The sequence below is a fragment of the Drosophila arizonae genome, chromosome 5 (genome assembly GCF_054131065.1).
Source record: "Drosophila arizonae isolate 15081-1271.41 chromosome 5, UAZ_ARI_1.0, whole genome shotgun sequence".
In the NCBI taxonomy this organism is placed as follows: domain Eukaryota; kingdom Metazoa; phylum Arthropoda; class Insecta; order Diptera; family Drosophilidae; genus Drosophila; species Drosophila arizonae.
In genome coordinates, this window is record NC_142925.1 from 4,021,533 (window position 1) to 4,048,561 (window position 27,029).

The 27,029-nt window shown below is 35.6% G+C and overlaps 1 protein-coding gene and 1 long non-coding RNA gene across 3 annotated transcripts in view; one reads left to right on the top strand and one right to left on the bottom strand.

Moving 5' to 3' along the window:
• LOC108615542 (uncharacterized) overlaps positions 1–27,029 on the bottom strand; it is a 70,962-nt gene that overhangs the window by 29,391 nt on the left and 14,542 nt on the right. The gene's annotated exons all lie outside the window — the stretch shown is intronic.
• LOC149268380 (uncharacterized) lies at positions 15,500–25,855 on the top strand. The gene is made up of 3 exons (XR_016270612.1): positions 15,500–16,757; positions 16,826–17,882; positions 19,653–25,855. It is a non-coding gene; the product is annotated as an uncharacterized LOC149268380 (long non-coding RNA).

Consider the following 27,029-nt stretch of genomic DNA (forward strand, 5'->3'; position numbering starts at 1 on the left):
AAAAGAAAATAAAATTTGAGATAAACATCAGGTAGATCATATATTGAGGCCCATCAATCTATACGACATACAAACAATTTGCATTGCGTTTGCACTTGATGATGGGGAAGGGGAAATGAGGAAGGGGGCAAAGGGGCACAGCTGTTGTGTTTCATAAGAATACCTTCCGCTTACGTCCACGCTGACTCCATCCCTCCCTCGTCCCCTTTAAAGTCAATAGAACTATATCAGCTGTCTATTGACTTCATATGCTCCAAATAAACTCAAATATTTGCTTATTTCGTTGTTGTAACAACGACAACAAAGACAAATAAATAAATGCCAGAACCATCATGCAACGTGGCCAAGTACAATCGATATTATCAATTGACACTCAAGAAGAGGAAGAGACAAGCTGCATTAAAAAAACAAAACAACTAAAAGTGAAACAAACAAACAAGACAGACCACAGAATAAAAGAAAATAAACAGCAAAAAAAAAGACAATAAATTGTTGGCATGCTAGTCTCGGTGACAACGAATTCCTAAGTGCACTGAGAGAAAAAATGGTGGAAGAAATTAGTGCGCCATTAGGGAAAAGAAGAAGCTTAAGGAAGTGCATTATTTTACTTGAAGGAAAAGATTACTTATAGTTATATTATCTAATAAATTGTTAAAAATATAAATTCAAGAATTTCTTTTCCATACACTGAGAGAAAAACAATATATCTAGCAATATATATAAGACTAAAGATACAAGATTTAACTACATAATTTTTCAGTCAATTCTCACTGAAAGATAAATATATTAGACATTATATAAAATATTTCAGCTGAATTTCTCACCTCAGATTTTAAGATAATACTCTAAAAATGTATGTGTAGCAAATATTTCTAGAATATAAATTAGTTAGTTAATATTATTCATATGTTAATGTAACTTTGTCCAAAACACATAAGAAAGAGCTAGAGCTAAAATGAATATCAAAATGGAATAGCAATTCAATAGAGCATATCTTCTAGAGTTCTCTGGTTTGAAAGTTAGTTAAATATACAAAAAATTGCAATAAAATTAAATCAACGAAATCAACAATTCTAATGAAAGAGCAGCTATTATTGTATCTGAGAGTTAAAATCAAAGTTTGTTTGTCCCACATATAATACAATATAAATTTGTTTTTATATACGTATATATAATAATCCAATATCATAATTTCAAATCTAACAAAATAAATATAGATCCATTCGACCTGGTTCGGCAGGGTCTCTATAAAGTTGTACAAGCGCAGCAATCAAAAATAAATCAACTTAGATATAGATCTTGGGTAGCGCCTTATGAAAACATGTAAATATGTATTTGTCTCGGCTTTATATAAAGTCCCACAAGTTGTGTCTAGTTCCCATTGATAGTCCAATTGGGCGGCGTTTTGGCAAACGTGCGTTGCATGCGAATAGACAAACGAATAAACAGGGGGGTATGAAGGAAAAAAAAATTAAACAAAATAGGTGCCAAGTGCTATATATATATATTTATATACATACACACACACACACACATACACTTACAGAGAGACAGTCGTCTAAAGCGCAATGTAATGTAATGTAATTAGTGAGGGTTTGCAGCGTCAAAATGTAATTTGCGCTTGTGAAATGTGTCTGGGGATTGGGCCTGTGTGTCACACGTGACCCACAACAGCCCAAAGACCGAACCCTCCCCAACTGACCGAAGCTCATCCCCTAGCTAACAAAACGGAAAGAAAAGAGAAAAGAAACAAAGTGCAAAACCTGGCAAATGCAAAAAACTGACCAAGTCATTAGGTTTCACTGCGCGCAACGCTAATGAACCCGGATATATACATATATACACCTATATATATATCTCTCATTATATATATCTAGAGGTAGCATATAGTATATATGCCATACATGTACTTTCGTCTAGCGTTTATCAAAACTTAAGCATGTATTTGTGTGCCACGCATTTCGCATTGTCGAATCGAATGGGCATAACAATTTCGTCTATTGAAACTGAATTTTAATTTTTATGTTCATTTTAAATTCGAATTCGAATTGAAATTGTAATCGAAAATTGAAATTCGATTCGAATGTCGCAGTTGAAGAGATTGGAAAATTTGTTTACACGATTGTTTGTGGGTTTTGAGCAAGAATTCTTGGCACTTAATGAACCACAACGCAAGAGCTAGATAAATGTCATAAACATATGTCAAAATGGGCAAGCAAGAAGAGCAGATACCCTGTTATTTATGTCAAGCAACAAGAATTTAGAATGCGAATACGAGCGAAACTTGGGAAAAGTTAGGCAATCCCTAAATAGAAGAACTTTAATTTAAAAGTATATATATCATTTATCGATAATTATCGATTTTTAATACAAGTTTCGATATATCAATAGCAGAGCTAGTTTATAAACGGCATACAATTTTAAACAATTGAATCTATAAACGAAAATTAAATATGTATAAACAATGTATATTTAAATTAATTTCATCATATTGCACGAATATTTTGAAATTTATCGATGCTAGTCAATAATAAAGGGATATGCAAAACTGCTTTCAGTTCTTCAACTCTCTCCAGGTAAACAAAAAGCCAACATATGGACGCAACAAGAGTTGCAACTTGTTTACTTGGAATTGCGAAATCGATATTAATCGATTTGATGCAAACGCAAATAATTTAACGCCGTATGGCAAGCAACATGTTTTGCTGTTTCGACTGAAGCTCGCTGCCGTTGAAATTTCGCAAAATCAAAAAGACATATGGATCAAAAATATATATAGCTATATATGTATATACCTATATAAATGTATATGCGACGCAATGTCGTCTAGATGCCCCCGCTGCTGCTGCTGCTGCTGCCATCTGAGCAACATATTTATACCCCTTTTTAAGAGTTCTTAATGGGTACGCGCAATATACATAAAAAAATAAAAAAAATTAAAAAAAAACAACAACAATATTTTTAACGAGCTACACAACGGGGCAAACTTTTCAGCGCCATATGCTACAGTTGCAAATAGGTTATGCGTGTGTGTGTGTGTGAGTGTGCGTGTGTGGGTGTGGTTGTAGCCATAGCAGCCACTTGTGGGTGGCCACCTCTGATGCAGGGGTAGCTCAGTAGCCGCCACAGAGAGAGTGAGAGCGGCGAGGGGGGCGTGTTTTATTGGGCGTGACATTTACCTTAGCATTGCTGTAGGATGCTGCGGCTGAGGTGGTGGCGGCGGCGGCGCTGGCGGCTGCTGCAGTTGCTGCTGCTGCTGCTGCTGCTGCTGCGGCTGATGTCGAGGCAGATGAGTCGAGCCAATTTTCCGGTTTCATTTAAAAATCTGTTGTGGGCGGCAAAAACCGCACAAAAATGTTGCACAAAAAAAGAGTTACAAAAATTTCAAGTGCGCACTTTTCTCAGTTGCGTATGCGGATCGTTGGGGGGCGCTGCGTGACAACTTTTCAATTGCACTTGGCACTTGCTGCTCTTCTCTTGCTGTTGTTGCTGTTGTTGTTGTTGTTGTCTTGATTTCGTACACTGCACATTCACACTGACACACACACGCGCACGCACACAGAGACAAACGATAAATATGTATATAAAACACACACGATATGCACACGAAACTCTGCGCGCTTCTCTTTTATTTTCTATTTTCTATTTTTATTGATATTCTTCTTTCTTGTTGCTTCCTTTCTTTTATTTTAGTTAAACGCTTTTTGGCACACACGCACACAGCTGCACTTTAGAGCGAAGCGGCCTCTGGCGGCCCAACATATGTTAGATTTAACGCCAGTTGATAGAGAGAAGCTTCTCTGCTGCAATTGCTGCTGCTGCTGCGACTGCTGTTGTTGTTATTTTCGTTTTTGTTGTTGCTCTAGCAAACATATGTTTGACCAGCCAGGCACGTACGCAGCTTTGCTAGGGCGTCAAGAGAGCGTGAGAGTGTGAGAGCGAGCGAGCGAACGATTGAGAGCAGGAGTATGCAGGCAGGCAGGCTGGCTGGCAGGCTGGCAGGCTGACGACAATGGGCGAGCGTATGTGTTGTTAGGATGTAACGGTAAGCGCTGTGCGAATTTCTCTAGAATGTTCTCGACTCGCCTGTGTGAGCGTTCGTTTCTCTTGCTTCTGCTGCTAGTTTTAGAGACTTATGCACGGAATTTTGCACACATTACGCATTTGCATGTGGATTGAGCTGGGGTCGTCTGTTTTTAGCACAAACTTCGTTCGCTAAGTTATAGATCTCGTAATTAATACGGCTTGCGGCTTGCGGCTCTTTACAAATACAACATAAGTATGTATGCATAAATATTTGCTTAATTCTCACTCTTGTTTGTGGCTGAATTTCAAAATTCTTTTCTTTTAACAATTTGGTTTCTTAATTCTCTCTTATTCTTTTTATTTTATTTATTTATTTATATATTTCTTTTTGTGCGGCTCCGCTGTGGACTTGTTGGGGCTTTCGTGCGCGGTCACTCTCGTTGAACGACTGAATTCAACGGCAATCGCTGGTGGCATGAAACTTGACTACGCGGTAACCAAGCAAACGGCAATTGAGTGAAAACGCAAGCAACAGCCGCAGCAGCGGCAGCGACGCGTCAGCAGAGGCAGCAGCAGCAGCAGCAGCGTCAGCAACGGACGCGGTCGCAACAGCAAAGCTCTCAAAAGCACAAGCGCGACTCTTAAATTGAGTGAAAAGCACAACAAAAAAGAAACAGCAAACAGAAGAAAAACAACAACAAAACTTGTCAAGCACTGCGGTTGCTTTAGCTCTAGCTATAGCCGCTGCTGCTGCTGCTGCTGATCCCATTCGAAAGTTTAATTATATTTGCGCCACCGACACTAGTTGCTATGCTATACTGCTGCTGCTGCTGCTGCTGCTGCTGGTGCTAGCTGCTGGCTGCTGGTTGTTGTCGTTGTTGCTATTTGGATTTTCGAAACCGGCAAGGCGCGCAGAGCACAACATCGACTGCGACGTCGACTGCGTTCGATCAGCACCGCCAGCAAAGAATCAACAAATTGTACGCGCTTATTGTTATAGTGCTCTACGTATGCATGTGTGTGTGTGTGTTTTGTTATTGGTGCGTTTGGCGGCAGCAGCAGCATTACGTCAGAAATGCTCACACACACATACACATGCAAACATGCTGCTCTGCTCGCAGCGTCAGGCCGCAAAGCTTTGCACTAAAAGTTTTCTTATACGAATTTCGTGCGCCGTTCTTTTTTTTTTCAATTCATGCGCGACCCAAAGCGACGCGACCCAAGCACACAGAAACACACACACACAAACACAGAGTCATATATGCCTAGTTAGGCTACTCACCAAAAGCTGCACCGGCGACGGTCGAGCGAAAACAAAAATTAAATTAATTAGAAATAAATATTGTGCACACGCACGCACACTAGCGCACGCCGCACATATGTGTGTTGGTGTGTGAGTGTAAGTGTTTGTGTCGGTGTGCGTAATTAATGCAATTCACTTTAAAAGCGTATCGAAATGCCAGCCACAAAACAGCAAAAACAATAACAACTCTGCGCAAAAACAACTGTAAAATTGTTTTTGTTTTTTGTTTTTTTTTTCATTCGATTTTTATTTTGTTGATTTTATACAATTTTGTCGCCAGTTTGTTGTTGATCTTATTTTTGGCATTGTTTATTTGCAATGCGCTAACTATATTTAAATTGCATTCGAAAATCTTCTGAATCCCCCCATTTGAAAACAAATTCAAAATATCACGCATACGCAGAGTTTGACCCGCTTCTGTAGTAGAGCTCAACTCGTCTCGAAGCATTTGTCTCTCCTAAGACATTTAAACAACATCAAAATAATGTGTCTAGCAATTTAAATTAAATTTGATAATAGCAAAAACCAAAAATGTTGTAAAAATATTTGGGGTATTCCTTAAATTTAATTCTTATTTGAATTGCAAAAATTCTTTCTTCAAATATCTTTAACTTATACTTTTATAAATTTCTTATATAAATAAAACTGATAAATTATTAAGGGTATTCTTGCATTCTAATTACAATGGAAAATATTTTGAATGAAATGACAAACAAATTGATGTTTAAATCAAACTAAACATTTAATTTTTATAATTAAAAACTAAAATTCTGTTTTGCAAATTTGTGGTAAATAAAATATACTTTTTTTAAGTCTTTTAAATTTCTTCATATGGGAATATTCTGCTTATTTCCTAAGTTCAAAATGCACTCAAAAGTTGTTGCTTAAATTATTTTCCATGGCAATCCTCTATGAAATTAGTTAAATATACATATATATATACATATATCTATTTATATATATATTTATTTATATACATATATAAATATATTTTGGTGACATTGACTAATTAATGCATCCAATTTATCTACCTACTCATTTAATATAATTAAAGCCATATACACATATAGTATACACAATCACACATAGACGTATAGCTAGATTGTAGACTTGTAGAATGTCTATAATCAAAAAGTCAAAGTCAATGGCAATGAAAACAAGCAAAAAAATATATACATATATACATGTATATTTATATGTATATACATATAAAATTTATCTATACTTATTGTATTCTATTGTATATAACTTGGCCAAGAGACAAAAGACAATTATTGTGTGCAGCCCATTTTCATACCTGAATCGATTGATTGAACAATAGTATATGAGATGATTTCTGATAGGCTTCATAGGAACACCAATTGAAGAACATTAAAATGGTTGGGTTTAAAGATAAAGAGACAACTTTAAGGGAATTGAAAACCTTTTGTATATTGATATAAAATACTTTGAAGCTTAGTTAGGATTTGTCTATAGTACCTAAAATAAGAATGGTTTAGTGGGTTTTAGTAGTTATGTATAGAAAACCTTAGATAAAGATGGATTTACATATTCTATACTTGGCTTCCATGGCCCATGTAACTCCCTCTCAGTTTCAATTCTGATACCAACTTTTAAGTTCTGTACACATATATAAATCGTTGTACTATCATTGTTTAAAAGGTTTTCCGAGTTGTTCTTATTGTTTACCTAGACATTCTTATCGATATTGTTTGATTGTCAAGTGTAAAATGGTTATGTGAAATGAGGAATGCTGAAAATCAATAAAAAAGGGCTTGACTAAAAGGTTGCTTAATACTCGAACTGGATCCGTAAATGACAAATTCTAGTTAAATGGGAATTATATGCTTAACATTTTCAGCAAAGTGCGCTGAACTTTCAGACTCTCTAGTCCTCCTCTCTCTCTCTCTCTCTCCCTCAAGTGTTTTAAGTTTTCTGTTATATAAATATATATATTGATAAATTTAAATGTATATATATAGCAACTGTTGCTGGGCTACTGATAGCAACAGTAGCCACAAGCAAACAAGGCTCATTATGCTCGCTCACACAGTGATAAAGGGAGTATTTGTGTGTTCAAAAGTGTAGCTATTTATCTATATCTGCATAATACCCAAAAGAAATTTGATATGCGTATATACAGTGATAAAGAAAACAAAAGGCCTTTTTGATAAGGAATTTTCTCACGAATGAATGATAAGGGCTATTGTGTTCAATTATTTTCTCAACAAGAAAATCTGATAAGGTTGGAATTCAGTATAAAAGATATATGTATTATATAAAGTGTGAACTCTATGTAAAACGACAGAAGGATCAATTAGATAATAGATAGTAATAAATAGATATGGAGTTGCTTAACTGAAGTATCTTGAACGCGTATTAAGCAGTCGTTGATCCCCAACTGCAAAATTGTGCACATGTTGTGTTCGACTTCTTTTAGTTATATTTAGAAGTAGCTGCTGCTTATCGAAGTTCTTTTTTCGTTCCTTCGTATGGCCCATTACCCTTGACAACAACAAACAGCTGAGCGCGTGTGTGTGTATGTGTGTGTGTGTCGTTACATTTGCTATAATTGTTGTTTGGCTAATTGCAATTAGGGCGCGTTGCATTCAAACGCGACACGTACCCCAGAGATAGAAAATAAATGCAAATAGAAAGGTAATTATATATATGTATGTCTATATATATATATATATATATATATATATATATATATATATATATATATCTATATATGGTTTAACAATAGAATAAGCAAACGAAATATGTATATGTATATGTATTTATATATAGTTTCAATGTACTCTAAGGCCTTAAGTCGTTTAACACAAAAACAAATTCCTTTTCAACATATTTCTGCATGTGACTTGGGGCGTTAACTAAAATTGTTTAACTATATATATCAACTATATATATGTGTAAATATATATAAATTACGTTCTAAACTAAAAACTGGAGCTTAAAGAACAGTCAAGCTACAGCAACAGCAACAACAACAACAACAACAACAACAACAACAACTGTTGCCAGTCTTTTTTTTCTTGTCTCGAGTTTGTTGTCTGCGTGTTTTGCGCAGAATAAAAAGACCTTGCTTTCGATTTTCAAAAACGCACACACACACACACACACACACTTGAGAGACAACAAGTCACAGTCAGTCGCACACACAACAAGAAACGTTTAAATTGCTATTTTATGCATCTGAAATCTGACTATGGAATACCAACAAACCCAAATTGCAAATAAAAATTAATATGAAGAAGAAAAAAAAATCAAATCGAAATAAAATAAACTCAAATAAACTAAAATAAATACATAAAGAAATAAAAAACAGCCGCAGTCGCAGCAGCAGAACAACTTTTTTTCTTTTGCTAAATACAAAGCAAAGTCATTTATAAATTGTATCAATTGTTTTTTTTTTTTTTTCTATAGGCGCCCTGCCACGCCTACTTCGCTGCGCTGCGCCGCTCGCTGATCAGCGAGAGCCAAGTCCAAGCCCAAGTCAAGCCAAAAAGCTAAACAACAACAACAACAAGAACAACAACAACTATAGCAGCAGCAGCGACGTCAGCATCTCGATAGCCGCACGCTTCACTGCGTTGACAAAGACGTCGACGTCGCTGTCGATGTCGCTGCCAGCGGCGAGCGTCAGCAGAGCAGCAGCAGAAATTGTCGTTGTCGTCGTCGTTGTAGTTTGTAGAACTTGTTGGCCAAAATGTTTTAGTTAAATACCCTGTTAAGATTAAGGCGGATGGACAGCCAGGAGTTGATCGATAACTATGTGTGTATGTTGATACTCATAGCCGATAAGCAAAGTTATCGATGGTTGTGTTGCTGAATGCATTTGGGTCAAGTGAACAGCTCAACTTATTCCTTAAGTTGCTGTTCAAGAATTATATTGATAGCATTATAACTGCCTAATCAGGTGACTATCGATAAGTTACATTCAAATAATATCGATATTATTCAAAGTTGACTCTATGTTATATCTGCTATTATATATTTAAAGGTCAACTGTTTATCATATAATAAAATATATAAAAATATCGAAATATATAATGTTATCGTCTGTTATCGATAGCACACAAAGTTGACAAAGCTGTTAAGCTAAGTGAAAATATCATTTAGATATTTACATTCTTACATATTTTTGTCAATAAAATCAATGCTACAATTCCACAATATTAATAAATAAACTGCACAAATTACAGGGTATCTATAAATTAGGGTTTCAGCACCGCACCTAAATTTGAAAATACATTATTTATAAGCCAATATCAGTTATTAGTGTTATTAATAAGCAAAATAGGCTGCACAAATTATAGGGTATATAGGTAAAATGAACATTTATAGGGTATATTGAAATTAAGCATAATGCAAATCGTATATAGCATTATATATAGCGATACAGTTCTAGAAAGCCAATATGCAAAGCCATTACTTGAATTATGCACTAATTACAGGGTATCTATAAGTGTATCTATTTTATATATACAGCTTATGATTTTATTAAAAGCTCAACACCTTTACTTAGCATTTTATTTCGCTTAAGTAACTCTTAAACTGCATTACAGGGTATCTGTTAGTCGTGCTTGAGCTTGGCTTGTGCTTGTTTACTTTTAAGTTGTTGTTAACTTGGCTTAGTGGTTGTGGTCGATTGGTTTGCTGGCTCGCAAAAGCGACAAGAGCTGCTCTTGGTTTGAACTGTTGTGCGGCCTATGCCAGGTTAACAACAAAGACACCTTTCAAGACTGGTTTAGTTATTGACTGCACAGCAGTAGTGTGTGTGTGTGTGTGTGTGTGTCTGTTTGTGTATCTTTGGCTGGCTTCTTGGTTACAGCTCATTTGCTGCAAGACTTCTAAAAGGCAGCAACTAAAGACAAAAACTAATTCTTGAATGTGTGAGTGTGTGTGTGTGTGTGTGTGTGTGTGTGTGTGTTAAGCTGGGTGTTGGCTGCCAGCTGTTGTTGTTGTTGTTATGGCTGCAATTGCCAACAAGTTAGAAGAATGTCGTTTATTGTTGACTGAATGCAAAGTGAATTGCTGAAATGCCTCAAGTTACATAGCAAACCTAGCCAAAAGGGAGTGTAACTAACATGCCTCTGTGTGTGTGTGTGTGTGTTCGTGTTTGTGTGTCTGAAAGAGCTTTTTGAGGATTTGGCCAAAGAATTGAGCTAGACAGGCCAAGCTAGACTAGACCAGGCTAAGCAGCAGCTGCAGCCGCTCTACACTCTTTATTTCTTTTATATATACGTTTTTTATCTTCGCAGGCTTTTGGCTGGCCTTATGTAAGACACGTTAATTACATTGGCTTTATGCAAGAATTTCAATTCAAAAAAACATATATATATATATATAAAATAAAAAGTGAAAGTCAACTGCGAGGCAGCGACAACAGCCAAGAGCCAACAGCAACTGGGGCTCCATACACATTACGTATACGCAATGTGAATTGTTGTTGCGTTTGGGGGCGTTGCTGCTCGTGCTTTAGATGCGCATCCTGAATTCCAGACACGTTGCCCCCTAAAAACGAAACGAATTTACGACTAAAAAGAACGAAAGGCCAGCCAAACGTGCAACAACAACAACAAGAACAGGCAACAACAACGGGCAACAACGACCTTAATTCTGTGGCAGCAACATCGTCAAGAAACGACTCCAAGGGCAGCGACAAAGCTGCCTGCCTGCTCTCGACTTATAAACATACTTAAAGGCAAGCATATATATATATGTGCATATAGAATATATTCATATATATGTATATACCATGTGCAACTGTGCTACACTTCAAGAATTTAAATATACTCTCGCAAAAAGCCCTAAAGAATGTCTTTGTTGGCTTCCTTTTATATTTACATACGGATTCAACTATGCATGCAGATACCGTTACTGATACGGAAAGATATATAGCTAGAGTTGTTGAAAAAGATAAATTTCAGACTGTCTTACAGTATAACAGAAGTCGAGTTATTTATAATCATCTCTAAGCGTATATCTCATTCAAAACATCCTCGAAGCACATTTTTTTATCTCCTAAGCTTTGTATGTATATTGAATGGTATAACAGTATAACAGTGAAACTGTAAACTAGTATTGTATTAGTATATAACTATAACAGTCTGCCAGTATAACAGCATCAAATGAGAATATAACAGCATCACAGAGTATAACAGTTTTACAGTATAGCATTAGCAAATATAGCGTTTATCAGTATTTAAGTATAACAGTATACGATTATAGATATATGTTAACAATGTAGGGTAAAGCAGTATAACAGCATGACTGTACAACAGTTTGTTAAAATAATATATAACGTATATCATATCATATCCCATAACGTATAACAGTATAGTTATATATAATATAACTCCAACTAGTATAACAGTATAGTAGTATGCAGTATTACAGCATTTCGGTATAACAGTACGAGCACATTAGTTGTGTTCACTACAGCTATCTACTTTCCCACCTTTTCGAGGCTACCCAAATATTTCGCCCAGTGTAGCTCTTGTTTCGGCATCTATGGCAAACGCTCACTTTGCAGGCGCATTAGAATGGAACTGGTTGCAGCTGGCGTTGCTGCAGTTGCTGCAGTTGCTGCTGCTGCAGCATTTGGCATCGTTTGAATTGTGTCCTAACACTTGGCGCAACGCCTCCGTGGCATACAGCCTCCGTTAGGCGGCGTTAACGAGCTCGTGCTTGTGGCTGCCACAACAACGCACAAGAATTGCCATGAACCAATTTGATAATACACATACATACACACACACACACACACACGCACACATACTCGCACACATACGCACAACAATTATTTGCTGCCGTTTTTTTCTTGTTTTTGTATTTTTTGAGGCTCGACATAAAATTGAAAGTTGCCTTCAACATTTTGTGGCGCATTTGAAAACTTGGCGAAGCGTGAACACAACTCAACAAAATACACATCAACAACAACAACAGCAGCAACAACAACAGAAGCTATAAAAAATAAATGGGTAAAAAACGGTAAATTATGCCATATAAGATAGCAAAGCCCCAAGCCCCCAAACGTACCCGTACCCCCCATCCACACCCGATCGCCCCGTTTCCAACGAGCTCCCTAAACAAATGACCGTGAAATTGATGTCCTGTCGCTTTGCTGGCGTCAAAAGGCGTTACCGAAAGACAACTCAAGAGAAACACCAAAATATAGCAGAGCTGAGAATGAGCTCGACTTACAAATACCCTATATGACATGAATATTAATTAGTTTTTCTGTTGTCAACACTTTTATACGTTAGAGCCTTTCTCTTACAATATGAAAACATTGAGAGATCATTAAATTTTGTGGCTAATATATACCCTATAATATATTAGATTCTATATAGCCTTATTAAGGTTACTAGAATACTAGGTTGATATAGATATAACGCTACCTAGAAGCTTGTACTCTAAAATTATATATCTCTAAAATTATATATCGTATATTAAATATGAGTATGCTTTTCATTCATAGATACCCTATAATACATCAACACCCTTAGTACTGAAAATTTTTCACATTTTACAATATATTTCAAGACTGAGCAATAAAAAGTTGAGCATTCGTGTTTCACCTAAAATACTATATATGGCAATACTAAGAAATATATATAGATTTATATATATCTACATATATAGCTCACATAGGTTAAATATAATTTCTATGTATCTCACATAGCGCCCACATGAAAATTTCCATGATTTAACTCTTTCGAACCAGCAGTTCCTTTAGTCAGCTCTAACATATGGACAGTTATTTTTTCTCTCTCACTGTCTCTCTCTCTCTCTCTCTCCCTCTTGTTTCTCTCTCTTCCTTAAGTCCAACAAACTGTTGATTACAGGGTATACATACACACATGTGCTTATATAAACAAACACTACGTCAGAGCTACGAATCACGGCATCAATTTCCTGTGTCTGTAATTCTGCGTGGGCAACTGTCTCTGTCTCCGTCTCTGTCTCTCTTCCTCCCTCTCTCTCTCTCACTCGTTCTCTGTGTGTGTGCAAATAAGTGTTGGCAAAAATTTGTTGATAAGCATTTAATGTTTATCAGCTTGAAGCACACACAACCAACACTCACTCACTCACTTACACACACACACTTGACTTAACTTGATTGAGGGTCCTCCTTATTGCCAGTCTATTTACAAATTGGCATCTAAAAATAGACAAAACGCTTGCGTAGAACCCCGCCTGCATAGCGTCATTGCGCCAAATGCGCCAACAGCAAAAAAAAAAAAAAAAAAAAAAAATGAAAGAAAGAAAATTGGAAAAACGAAATGCGAAAAGCGAAGAGAAAAGACTGAAAAGAAAAGTATGCCAAGCAAACCGGCAAAGGCTCACAACGAATTGTGGTATACTCTTCAAGAGCTTAGAGAAACTAATAATAAATACTAATACTTCTAGGCCTATAAGCCCCAAAATATTACCTCCAGCTTTTCCATCTTGTAAGACTAAACTATGCCTATAAGAAGGCCTATAAAATACATATATTCAATTCAAGCCTTCGTGTCTTATCAACGAGGTTTCACGCTAAAAATTGATCAACTTTATACAAATAACATCTGGCTATAATATATAATATAAATTACCAATAAATCTTCAATCAATTTCCACTCATTGTAAATATCAAATTTTATGCACAGTTAGTTCATTTCAGCTCGCTACATAAATTATATTATGTAATTTATGGTAAACATTTTAAGCTTCAATAAAAAAAGTCTTAGCTCTTTCCAGCTAATCACAAACATATTCAAATTAGCTTACATTGTAATACGGAGAGACCCAAAGATACAAAAAAATTAAGAGAAAAAATATGATTTGCATATATTGTATTAAAGCTAAAATATTCCCAAAAAAATATCATCTCGTTGACTAATTTTATGCACAGGTAGTTAAAGTAAACCTGATTTTCTATCCATATATAGACTGGTTCCTAAAGGTCGCTAAACAAAATCATGTGATTGCCTGAAAAACGTGATCAAGTATTAAGAAAAAAGTTCATTGGTTGAGTCCATCCATCCATTAGATGTTACAAAAGTTACTGGGTTTTTTATAATAAAGAAAAAATAAAAAATTATAGTAAACTTTACCAGTTCTATGAAGAGAAAAAGTTTGAGTCTAACAATATCTAAAATAAAATTGGATTCATTTGATTCGATTCAAATGGAAAACGTTTGGAAAAGTAGAAGCTATAAGGAAGAACAAAAGTTGATTTGTTTTGGCATTTGGATTAGGTTACCATTAATATTAAGGAATAGGTTCAATAGGTTCCCTTAACTAACTTATAAATTGGAACCAGTTGAGCACAGTTCATTTAGCATTGATTTAACTCCATACAGATGAGGAAGTTCTAAGGAGTATGAACTAAATCAAATTAAACTACAAATTATTCCCCAAGTTCCACAACTGACTCATCCTAACCTTTATGAAGGGCAAATGAAGCAATTTCTTATTTTGCTCAGCATATTTAATACGATTCCCATATGAATGCCATATTGAAACAGTTAGATATAAAGAATAAAATTGATATAGATATGTATATATTAAGTCCCGTTAGTTTAAGGACAAATCCCTTCTGTTTGGCCATGGAACTAGTGCGCGTAACAGCATTTACAATGCCTTGGGGGCGCTCTGGCACTCACTCAAAGTCACACAGACACATCCTCAAGGAGTCGTCAAGGCGCTGAGGGAGCTTAAGGCGCTGGAGCACTCACTCACTCATCGACAGATTGTTGACGCTGACATCGTTGACGCCAGCTCGTCAGCGTGGCAAAGCTCCAATGATGCCTGCCGTAATGAAAAATCAATGAGCCAGCAGCAACAAGCTCCAGCCGTGGCTCCAATGAAAAGAATAGAAAGAAAAGCCACAACAACAACAACAAAGGAGTAAAAGCCATTGGGCAGCCGACAGGCGCCCACGCCCAACTCTCGTGAGCCTCGATGGATGAGGCCACAGCTGGAGAATCGCACTTGCGGTTTACGGGTTCACAATCCGGCCGTATGGGAAGATGGGGCTGGTGGGCAACAAATTGAAGCATTGGTAGTATGAGCTGCATATCGCATGTAGCATGCGGCAATGTGGCATGTACGACATGTGGCGACAACTGGCGCCTGCTAAAGGCGTTTTGGGGCGTGGCGACTCAATGGCGACAGCAACACCACCGGAAACATGACATTCAATTAAGCGCAATTTAAGCGAAACTAGCTTAACTTATGAGTGGGTGAGATGGAGTAAGGCAGAATAGAGAAGGAGAGACAAAACGAGAGAGAGAGAGAGAGGAAATAGTAGATGACAGGCCAATAGGTGTAGGTTGATGGTCGCCATAAGGCAGTTGCCATGGCGAGGGAAAGGTATACAAACAGCAAAAAGCGAAGTTATCTAATCGCAAAGAGCAAACGCAATAAATGCTAAGGATTAGAAATCAGCGATTACCGTTTGCACATACATATACTGTGCAGCCTGGTGACAGTGGGTGGTGTTTGGGTGGTTTGTTTTGTCGGTTGACGCCCACGCAAAATCTGGTACAGTGAAAAATTACGCATGCTGACGTCATTGTGAATGAGTCGCGAAGCTTCCAACATGCCGCAAACTGCGTCATTCATTCACCGAAAAAAACAACAACAACAACAACACCAACAACAGCAACAGTAAAGTAATAAAAGCACACACACACACAATTGTCGTAGGTTTGTTCGCTGCACGAGGGTGGAACCCGCAAAAAGCGCGCCTGCTGTACGCTTGCCTGCATTTCATTCATAAAAATGTTTGGGCAAGGGAGAGAGGGAGAGTGTGTGAGTGAGCGAGTGAGCGAGCGCGCGTGGTAGAGAGCGAGTGCGCGTGCTGTCATGCGCGAGTCCTTTGTTGACCTTTGCCAATGCGCAAGCCTTGAGTGCGAATACAATAGCAATAGCCGCTAAGTTTCATTCCTCTTTTTTCGAGTGAAAGCTTAGCATAAGAACTGCGCAGTTATTGCGCTCAAATAGTGTGAGCTGCATTGAGAGAGAGAGAGTGAGTCTAAGAGGACGTCATTGAAAAAGACCATAACTGAGTGAGTGAGTGCATGGTGTATACATGTGTGTGTATGTGTGGTACAATGTCAAAGCCAAAGAGCAGAGTCAGTCGGTCAAATGACCTTTAAGGCAAACTATTTGACGCCAGTTGCGGTCAACTCGAGCAGAGGCAGAACCGCAACAGAAACAGCATCAGCATCTGCATCCAATCAAACCATATTGTTGCATGGCAATCACCTCGTAAACCGTTCAATTTTATGAGCCACACACACACACACAGAGACACACAGCCATAGAAACTAAGCGCGCGTCAGCGGCTGTTATCGAGAGTTGACAGAGTCTTAACAGCGGTGGGTGGCGCAGGGGGGCAGGCACTGGCTGATGTGCTTGCGAAAAGGTAGGCAGAGCAGCTCACAAGCAGCTCGCATTTGATTTCAAGGTTGACTCGAAATGTCAAAATTGCAGATGCGACGCCAAATGCGAATCAAGTTTGCACCTTGGTTGAAAATAAAATAAAACCAAACCAAACTAAACGAAACGAAACGAGAAGAGAAGAGACGAAACGCTATGGTAAGCAACAACAACACGCAATGAAACGAAATGAAATGAAACACAAAACGCGAGACTAAACAAGTTCCCAAAGAGCATTAGAACAACTGATAATGTCAATAACGATAATGATTATGAAGATGATGATGATGTTGATGATGCGCAGCAATTGGTTTCTGGCTGGCATACCAAACCTTTTCGATTACTTGGGAGAGAAGGAGACGACAAACTGACAAACTCGTATTATAAATTTATTGTGTAATGACTGCAATGACTATCCACCAACAACAACAACAACTGTGACAATATATGAAGCAAGAATGTCTGAAAGTTGAGTAAAACAGTGAACTAAGCCGTAAATACCCTGTAGAGTAAGATGTTTAAAATTTCTAATACTTCATAATAATAATAAAAATAATGAAGCAGGCAATAAGTTATAATAATATAGAATGCAACTCCAGTTACCCACTAAATTCATACAGTGTTTAATATAATAAATAATAAAAATTAAGAAAAAAAAAACAATTCTAAATTATATTACGTAATTCATTAGTCGCTTTCAACATTTCACTCAATTAATGTCTTTGTTCATTCTTAGGTCGATCATAACCTATACCCGTGTTATACTTCCCCACGGTGTCATGAGACAAGTATGTGACGCTAGCAACGGTTGCGGTTGCGACGGCGACGGAGACTGCGGCTGCGACTTCTCAATGCAATAAGCAAATCGTTTGCAAATGAACGAAAAGAAATACGGCAACAATAATAAAAACAGCAGCCAAAAGCAAATACACAGACAATGTACCGTTGCTTTTCAGCAACAGCCGCCACCACCAACAGCAAAGCTTTTGAGTATGACTTTCAAATGAAACGAAAACGAAAACGAATACGAAAACAAAAACACGCGCATTGAAGAGCACAGCCTATGAGAACTGAAATTGGAATTCGAATTGGAATCAATGGACGATTTATGGTAATTTTATGGAAATCTTCTGTAAGCTCAGCTGCACTTTCTCAATTATAATGCGTGATCCAGTTAACCTGCTGCAAATTCTGTTGTATGAAACCTGTTGAATCGCAAGGGCGAGTGCAAGCGAGACGGAGAGAGCGAGAGCAGCAGAGGCAGGCAGAGTAGAAGAGTAAGAGTAGGAGAGGGAGGGAGGAGTAGCCAATGGTTAGTTTGAGCGTAGGGTAGGCTAGTAGGAGTTGCCCATGCGCTGCGCTCGTGGTCCACAAAAATAATAAAAGCAAGCGATTCGAATGGCATAAAATGCAGCTCAGTGTGCCAGTCAGTCAGTCAGTCAATGAGTGTGCGTGCGAGTGAGCGAGCGTGCGGGCGTGAGTGTGTACGAGTGAGTGAGTGAGGTAGCTGAACTAGTCGTCAGTCAGCTTTGCTAGTGGTTCTATGCAGCAGTCGTAGCTGCTGCGGCTGCTGCTGTCTCAAAAAAGTGAATGTCCACCAAAAGTCCTTGAAACCTGAAACCGATCTTTCCAGTTTACAAGCTGAGTGCAGTCGCCGCTGCTGCGCTGCTACTGCTGCTGCTGCTGCTGCTGCAACTTGCCAGACAACGAACTCAAAACTTGGACTTGCCAAGATGCTGTTACGGCGCTGCTGCTGCTGCTGCAGGCTGTTGCTGCTGGCCCAGACCAATCCAATTCAACCTAAAACCCAATCCAATCGAATACAATTTGAGGCAACTGTAATCCTTCAGTGAGCACCTGAACAAATTACAAGTGCCACTACACTGTAAGAAATTACAACTGTTACATAATATATGACAAAGAAATGGGCAGAAATGAAGTAAGAGAAAAGAACATATAAAAAGGGCAGGATTGACAGATCAATTAGGTTCTGACTTGAACAATTCTAGGCTATTAATGGGACTATTCAATTTTATATAATAAAGTTAGTAAAGAAGAACTGAATTTGAGTAATATATTATTAGTTTATCCCTATAACTAATGAATAATTAATGTGGAACTAATGAATAATTAAACTAAATTCTCTACGAAATTTAAAAAATCGATAGTTCAACAAGTGTTTATATTATTAGAGATGTCATATAATCCATTCGTACATGTAGACCATATATATAGCTCTAAGTAACTCCAGTGTCTATCCATGGTAAACTTTTTCAATATCATTTACATATTCACAATTTATATATTATAATAAAACTAGCTTCAATTATTGCACAGTGTACGTTTAGCTACCTGTCAAGAATTTGGGTTGCGCTATTGGGTGCGGTTCAAGTTTGAAGCCAAATAATTTATATAAGAATATTATACATATATATATGTATATTCTATTTTTTGTATACAAAAAATCGTCTGGCCCAGTAATAAACAAAGAGCTTACAACCAACATCCTTTCCAACCGGATCTGAGAGTCAGAAATCTTTTGAAAAAAAGGAGAATTCCATATTAATATAAAAACTCGACATAACAAACGCTCTAACCATCCAGTTAAGCGTAAAGCGATTACAAAATAACCGAAAAAAAAAGACATTTATATATATAGTTTTTTTGTATATATACATATTATAAGCCAAAGCGAAACAATTAACCGAACCGAGCGGATTGAGTAAAAATTTTGTATTTGTTTCTCTTGTCCACTTTTTTAACGAACGTTACAGATAAATCAAAGCTCCGTTGTATCTTTTATTTGTATTTTATTTTATTTTTTCTTCTTTTTCTTTTGTTGTTTTTTTCTTATTTTTATTTTGACCAATGAAACCGAAAGCTGGGGCGCAGCTCCACCTGCATTGGATTGACATTGAAGCCGTTTGGTTATTGGATTGTACTGCCGTTGTTTTTGTTTCATTTTTATGTATCTTTTTTATACAACGAAACGAAATGAAAATTGGTTTTTGAAACAAAACAAAAAAATTTATATTGGTTTTGCTGTAATGCAGGTAACAGGCACAGGAGGACGTGTGGTTGAAGTCATAGAGTACATATTCGGATTTGAAATTTGATCTAGGTTAAATTTTTTTTAAACTAAAGTTTAAAAAAAAAATTGTTTTTGAATTAATTTTATAAAATTTCACATTGTTTAAAATAAAAAATTAAAAACTGTCTATTTTTAATTTAATTTTTTTTTAATATTTTTTTTTTTTAGTTAACTTACTTAAAACCATTTTTTTTTGGTAAATTTTTTTAATTGTTATTATTTCAAAATTTAAAAATTAAAATTTTTTACATATTTTAAAATAGAAAATATATTGTCTTTAATATTTTTAAATTTAAAATATTTTTAAAAATGTTTTTTAAAGGTTCATTTTGGAGACTGAACGTAAATCCAGGATTAAAATTTAAGTAAAAAATATAGAATGGAATATAACTTACAGTTATTTTTCAACAAAAATAAATATATTTAAAAGGAATGTCAAAATGTGTTCAAAATAAATTCAGGGTATTCACTAGTCAAGCATATCCGCGTCTTGTTACTTTTTATAAGCTTTTTTATACGACCAAACCTACAAGTGTCTTGACTGCGGCTGCGGCTGCGGCTGCGGCTCCGACTGCTGTGGCTGTGGCTTTGCCTTTCATTTCTTGCAATTGGCGTTTTAAGTTTTTTGCCTGCATAGCTGGCCGTATCTACATAAATAGATCTATATATGCAGGTAACTTTAATCAGCTTATAAATAATATAATCATTCATTATGAATATGAATACATTCGAAAACTGTAATCAATAATAAAGCACACTCAAGCGTAATGTGAATTCAGATCAAGGGAATTCAAGATAAACAAATTTATGTATATACAATATATATGTATGTATGTGTATATACATATATCTAAATTTCAGACTAAGTAATTATAATTACTGATTAAGTTATTCAGATATTGTGTGCATATACATATATATGTAAATTTGATATCTTTAGCTCAGAGTAGTAAAGATCTTGCTCGACAGCGAAAGCTTTAGCTGATGAAAGTGCCGATATATCAGAGAGTCTTATCTTTATGTGCTTCCATTAGCCGCCCAAGCTCTCACTCTGAACCACTCTAGATTAAATTGCAGATCAAAGTTAAGAGTTTTGCTTAACCGACAAACGTTTGGAAAAACATTAAAGAGCGATAATTGCATTCAATAATATATTTAATTTAGAATAGTTTTATGTATGCTATATGCTAATGGATCTATTTGGATTTGTGTCTTTTCTATCTTCATATATGTCCTTTCTCTCTTTATCTCACTCTCCATTTCTCTCTCTTCACTCATCTTTCCTTCTTTTCTTATTCTATATACATTATTTCATTCTTTCACAGACATCTCCCTTTATTAGGGCTTTTCCATTTGATTCAAATTAGTTTCTTTTGTCTTATCCATATCTTTGTTTTTAATATTTACCTTTCGAAAAGACAAACAAAAGCATTATAAAAGCCAATTAGAAGCCTGAAATACCTAAAAGCCAGGCACTTAACTTGGAAATACCCATAATCAAGTAAACCTTAATTACCTACGAATACTAAACAAAAACATGAAAATATTTGCTATAAGGCGTTTTCTACCTGTCTTACTCGTTACCACTTTATATATCTATATCTCTCTTTGTCTCTCAATTTGCGTGGTATTTCTTGGTGCTTTTGTAACCCTAGCCCAAATACCTCTATAAAAGAGACTTGATGAAACTATGTATTAATAATATGGCAAGTTTTTTTTTTATTTGAAGAGCCAAAGCAATGAAAATAATTAATAGCAAAGCACAATTAAACACATATATACGTATATATACTTATGTATTTAGATTTATATGATAGATATAAGTATATATAGGTAAATATAACTGCTCAAGATTTGTGTTAATTGTCGAGCAGACGTTGACAAGTTCCAAGAAATGACCCAACATAACGTAAACAAACAAAGATTGTCAAGGAATTTCAGACGAGTAGCTTATACTCTAACATAGAACATATCATATATGATATATGATATAAAAAACCTTTTAACGTAATCCTCCGGTTTGTCAAAATGCCATATTTTAATTCTTTAGCTCTATACTTCCGATTTCTATAAAAATATCAAGACTGATCTGATATTAAACCTTTTCCTCAGTTTTATAATATTCTCATCTCTATAATCAAATATTTTATTATACCATATATATATGTATATGCTTATAATTATATACCATATATGCAATATCTATCCTATCTATTTCTATATACTCCCTATTAACTATGAATTATCTATACTACATATACGATATATACCATTTCTACCTCCAATCAGCCCAAACATACAACATGATCTAGCAAATATGATCCTCTGGCCTAGAGTATTACAGCAAATAATTCTGACAGTTATTGCAGTATATATAAAAATACCATAAGATAGCAAATGTGTGTGTGTATGTGAGTGTGTAGAACGACCTTGCCGAAGGCAGTCTTCCGAACTCTTCCAACTCTTTTATATTTAATTCAGTCTTTTTCTGTTTTTTTTTTTTTTTTTTTTTTTTTTTTTTGCAGCTCTTTTTTAACGCTTCAGTCGCAATAATAAAAGAATTAGCGGCGCTTAATACGCAAGCGTAACTGAAAAATCGCTAAAAAAAAAAATTTTTTAGTTATCTTTTGTTGTGGAGTTTTTTTTCAATGAGAGAAACAAAATACAATAGCGGAACAAGGCAAATGATTTTTGGAGTACATTTGGAGCCATTCATAAGTGGATGCCACAGATATACCTACCTAGATAGCTGTACATATGTACACACATGACTAAGTATATATACACACACACACATGCAAACTATCTACAATAGATACTCGAAACAACATCCGCATTCTATGTGGCGCTCAAAAAAACCAAAAAAAAAAAAAAATTTTCATACAAAACATAAATAAAACTTTTTGATTAATAGTTTTGTTGAAGTTAGATTTCAATGTTAATTGAAGTTACGATTGGATCACGTGATGCGTCAAAGGGAGATAGTGAGAGGGAGAGAGGAGGAGGCAGATAGTTAGATAGATGTGACTCAGTTAGTTAGAAATACCCTGAATTATACTTAAAGCCACGTCAAAACAATTAGAATTATGGCGCACTTATAAAACGATTCGATCAAATTGAGTTTGAGAATTCGAGAATTGATAATTATTTAAGAAAAATAAACGAGTAAGAATTACAGTCGCAGGGCATGACCGACTGCATAATACATATTATCTATTCTATATAGATCAACCAACTCTTGATATACACATGTCAAACTTTTAGCTAGATGATTTGTCTATAAAGTATGTCAAAAATCAACCGAAACATTTTCAGATAAGATCTTTAAAGTTTTAGATTTTCTATGCCATATCTTTCTAGACTTTAATCAATTTATCAACAGTTTATCAATATCAACATTCACATAAAACTAATATACTGTTCTTAACAACTCAATGAACTCGTATAAATAGATACAAAAAAAAAAAAGATTAAATAAATATCTATACTGACAAGTCGACATGTGTAGCTGTCAATTGAAACTGTTTTTTATATAGAGGCTATATAGCCAGCAGGTCTTTAAGCGTACTCATCAAGCAACAACAATATAGCAACAATAATAATAATAACGATGACGTTTAAACAATTAAACACAGTCTTAACTACATTTAATTTGTTATTGTCTATTTAATGCGTGTGTGTGTGTTTGGTCGTGTGTGTGTGTAACATGAATGAGTTCTAGCAAAACAAACGCTATGCATGCCTGATCAGGGCTCTTAAGAGGACTCTTAGAATTTCCTTAAACTTATCCAATTGTAGCTTTTTCTAGCTACAAAATAGGATTTTCTTCTATGTTTTTTTTCCTACCAATTCATATATAATAATTCATTTGTATCTTTAACTTCTAGCTCAAATAACTAGCTCTAACTTCTAGTTCTTAGATTTAGCTTTTACTTCTAGCTCTAGCTTTTGGCTCAAGAATGTAGCTTTAACTTCTAGTTCTGGTTTCTAACTCCCATTTCTAGTTTAGCTCCAACTTTTTGTTATTGCTTCTAACTTCAACTTCTAGTACTTCTGGCTCCAACTTCTTTATATTCCCACAAACTTCTTTTTCTTAGCTTTTTCTTTTAGCTTCTTCGTTTTTTTTTTTTCTAGCAGTTTTCCAGCTTTTCATAGCTTCATCTAGTTTATTCCTAGAGTCCTATTTCAGACTACTTTAAACTTTTTTTTCTACCTTCTGCTGTTCAGCTTTTCCAACTATATTTTTGTCCTTCTAAATTTTTATTGTAAACTTTTCAACAGTGTTTTTTTCATTGAAAAACGTATTAAACATTTTTATAATTCTGAACAAAAGATACTATTAATTCTTAAGACGCTCATAATTCTTAACATAAAATACGATTAAAGCAGTTAACCATTATGTTTACAGTTAAGGTCTATCTTAATAGCTATAATTTAGCTACATAACGGCTATAATTTGGCAACGCAACTGTACAGCCTAACCCAGTTCATAAAACTTTTACGTGGATACAATCAATTGCTGTGTCATTAATTGTTTTGAAATTGGCTTCAATTAATTTTAAATATAGTATTTACGAATTTGGTGCGACTCTTCATGTATGAGTCTATATATGTATCTAAAAATAATTTCTGCAAGTCAGAGTACAAAAAATATATATAATAACAAGTTAGCTGGACAATAAGCCCACATACGTATTATTAACATGATGACTGAAATATATTTCGATTCAACCTTTACGAATTTTAAATGCTTGATTTTTTATTTGATTTTGATTTTTTTATGCTTATTATTATTTTTGTTTATAGAGAGAAGACATAAGCAGCAATACTCAAAACTCGACTAGGTGAAAAAATTTGATAATTAGCGGAAGTAACTTGTTTTCACGCACACATGTAAACAGCCGTAAACATGCTAGAAATATGCGACATATTTTTCAACAATAGAGATAATAGTGTATTTTATCAGCTGGTTGGCGCAATTTGGCAGCACTTTTTTTTTTGGCATCTATTTCTGAGGGCGAAGACAGTTCTTGGAAATTTTCGGCTAACAAATTACACTTGGAGCGCTATCAGTGAAAAGAAGCCCCAAGCAAAAAATGAAAAAAAAAAGCTGGAAATATTTTACAATTAGATGGACAACAACAGGGAGACGAATGGGAAGAGGCGTAGCTGACTGCAGAATACTTCTTCATGGTTGAAAAGAAGCAAATTTGATTATAAATATAAACTATTTATATCTGGATCTGAAGTAGAGCTTGATATAGAGGATTTACTAGACAAGACTAGGCATTTCCAGTTTCAAATTTTAAGCTCAACAATAAATATACTACATTCCATATTTTCCGCCCACACACAACGAATATACCTTCTTTACTCTCTACTGAACAAGTACAACAATGAAGTCTAGCAACAAGAGCAGCAACCACGCAGTCCAATTGTCAGCACTTAAGTATTGATAAGCCCCTTGCACTGATAAGCTAGCGACCACAGCCCATGAAATTTCCCCCCTCTCTCCCACTGTGTCTCTCCGTTGCTCTTTGTCTGCTCAAAAAGTAAAACTAATCAAAAGTGAAGCAAAAGAAAGGCAGAAGCCCTTGAGAATGAGCAGATAAGCTGCACTACAGAAATTCATAAATGCCAAACTCAGTTAACATGAACCGGACTTGAGCCGAAGGCGAAACTGCTTACGCTTGTACGAAGATGCAATGACAGTAGCCTTAAAGCTAAAGCTAAGCTCAAGATGAAGCTGAAGACGCAGACGAAGACGAAGAAGATGAGCTGTCAGCTGAGAGATGCGCTTGAGGTATAAGGGAATTATGCTCAATTAAATTTCAATTCAATTATGCTTTGAGATATTTTGGGAAACTTTTTTGTTGTTAGTTATTATTAGATATAATATCAATAAATATTTATATTATTTATTAAATATGTGAGAACTTACTTAAAATTCGTTTCATGTGCTTTAAGTAAGCTTAAGTTAGCATAAGTGCTTTAAGTAGCTTCATTAAAATACTTTTTTGTAGTTTTTCATTTTGCATTTTCAGCATAACAGAGCTTAGCCTATTAATGTTCTTTGATTCACATACAAATTAAAATCAAATTTAACTTTAAAGCGTTACCATTTAGTTACAGTTAACTGCTTTTGTAAATTATAGATAGAAGTAAATCGAGCTTTAAATTGTAGAAACCAGCATGCTTGCTTTGCATATGGTGAACTTTCAAGCAGCTTGGATAAGTTAACTTATATATTTTAAGGAGCTAAATTAAACCTGATTTGTGCTTAATAATGTGCTTTCTATAACTTAATGTTAAGCATGACAATATCAACAAAGAATTTAGTTTGCCTAAAGCTTTGTTTTGATTTATCAAGAGTTCCTAAATGATCTTCCATGCTTTACAATCAAGTCTGAAGGCTTAAAGCTTTTACTCTAATCCAATAAAATTGGCTTTGATTGTCAAAACTTTATATGTATTCCATAGTACCTCATTCGATTTGCTTAAAGCTACTCCAAAACTCGTTTCAGGCTTAAACATGCTTCCCAGCTCCTTTATTTTGATTACAGCTTTCATGTTCCATCTTAAGCTGAATTGGCTTTACCACAATCATATTGTAAGCTATACTTTTTACTCTTTTCTTGCATCTCTCTTCATCTTGGCCGTCTGCTACTCTTGTCTTTTTCTGTTTTTCTCTCCTCTTTCTCTGTCTACTCATGTTTATTGCTTTGAAGCACCGCCTTCTTTGTTCATGCTGATCTTTGGCCGCAAGCTATGTATATTTAATACGATACAAGTGGAGCTTGCGGCTAGTGTCATTGAGCCATGGATTGCTGATCTACGCTCGTTTGGGCCGTCTGGCTTAAATGTCAGCCAAAGCTGGCTGAAAGCGTCAGCGGTGCATAAAATGTTAAATGTCTCCTTAAATACCAATTGGAACGCCTCTTTCGTCGCCTCAAATTTGAAAGTTTATGCATAATTATTGTCTATATATATTAAATATTTATATTTGTGCATAAACAAAACTAATGACAACTAAACACATATTTTAAACAATAATAATAAAAAAAAACTATAAATGAGAAATACTGTTGCGGCCTTCTCGCCTCTGCTCTGTGTGGCAAACTTGCAACAGCAGCGGCAGCAACTACTTGCAACAACAACAACAACAAC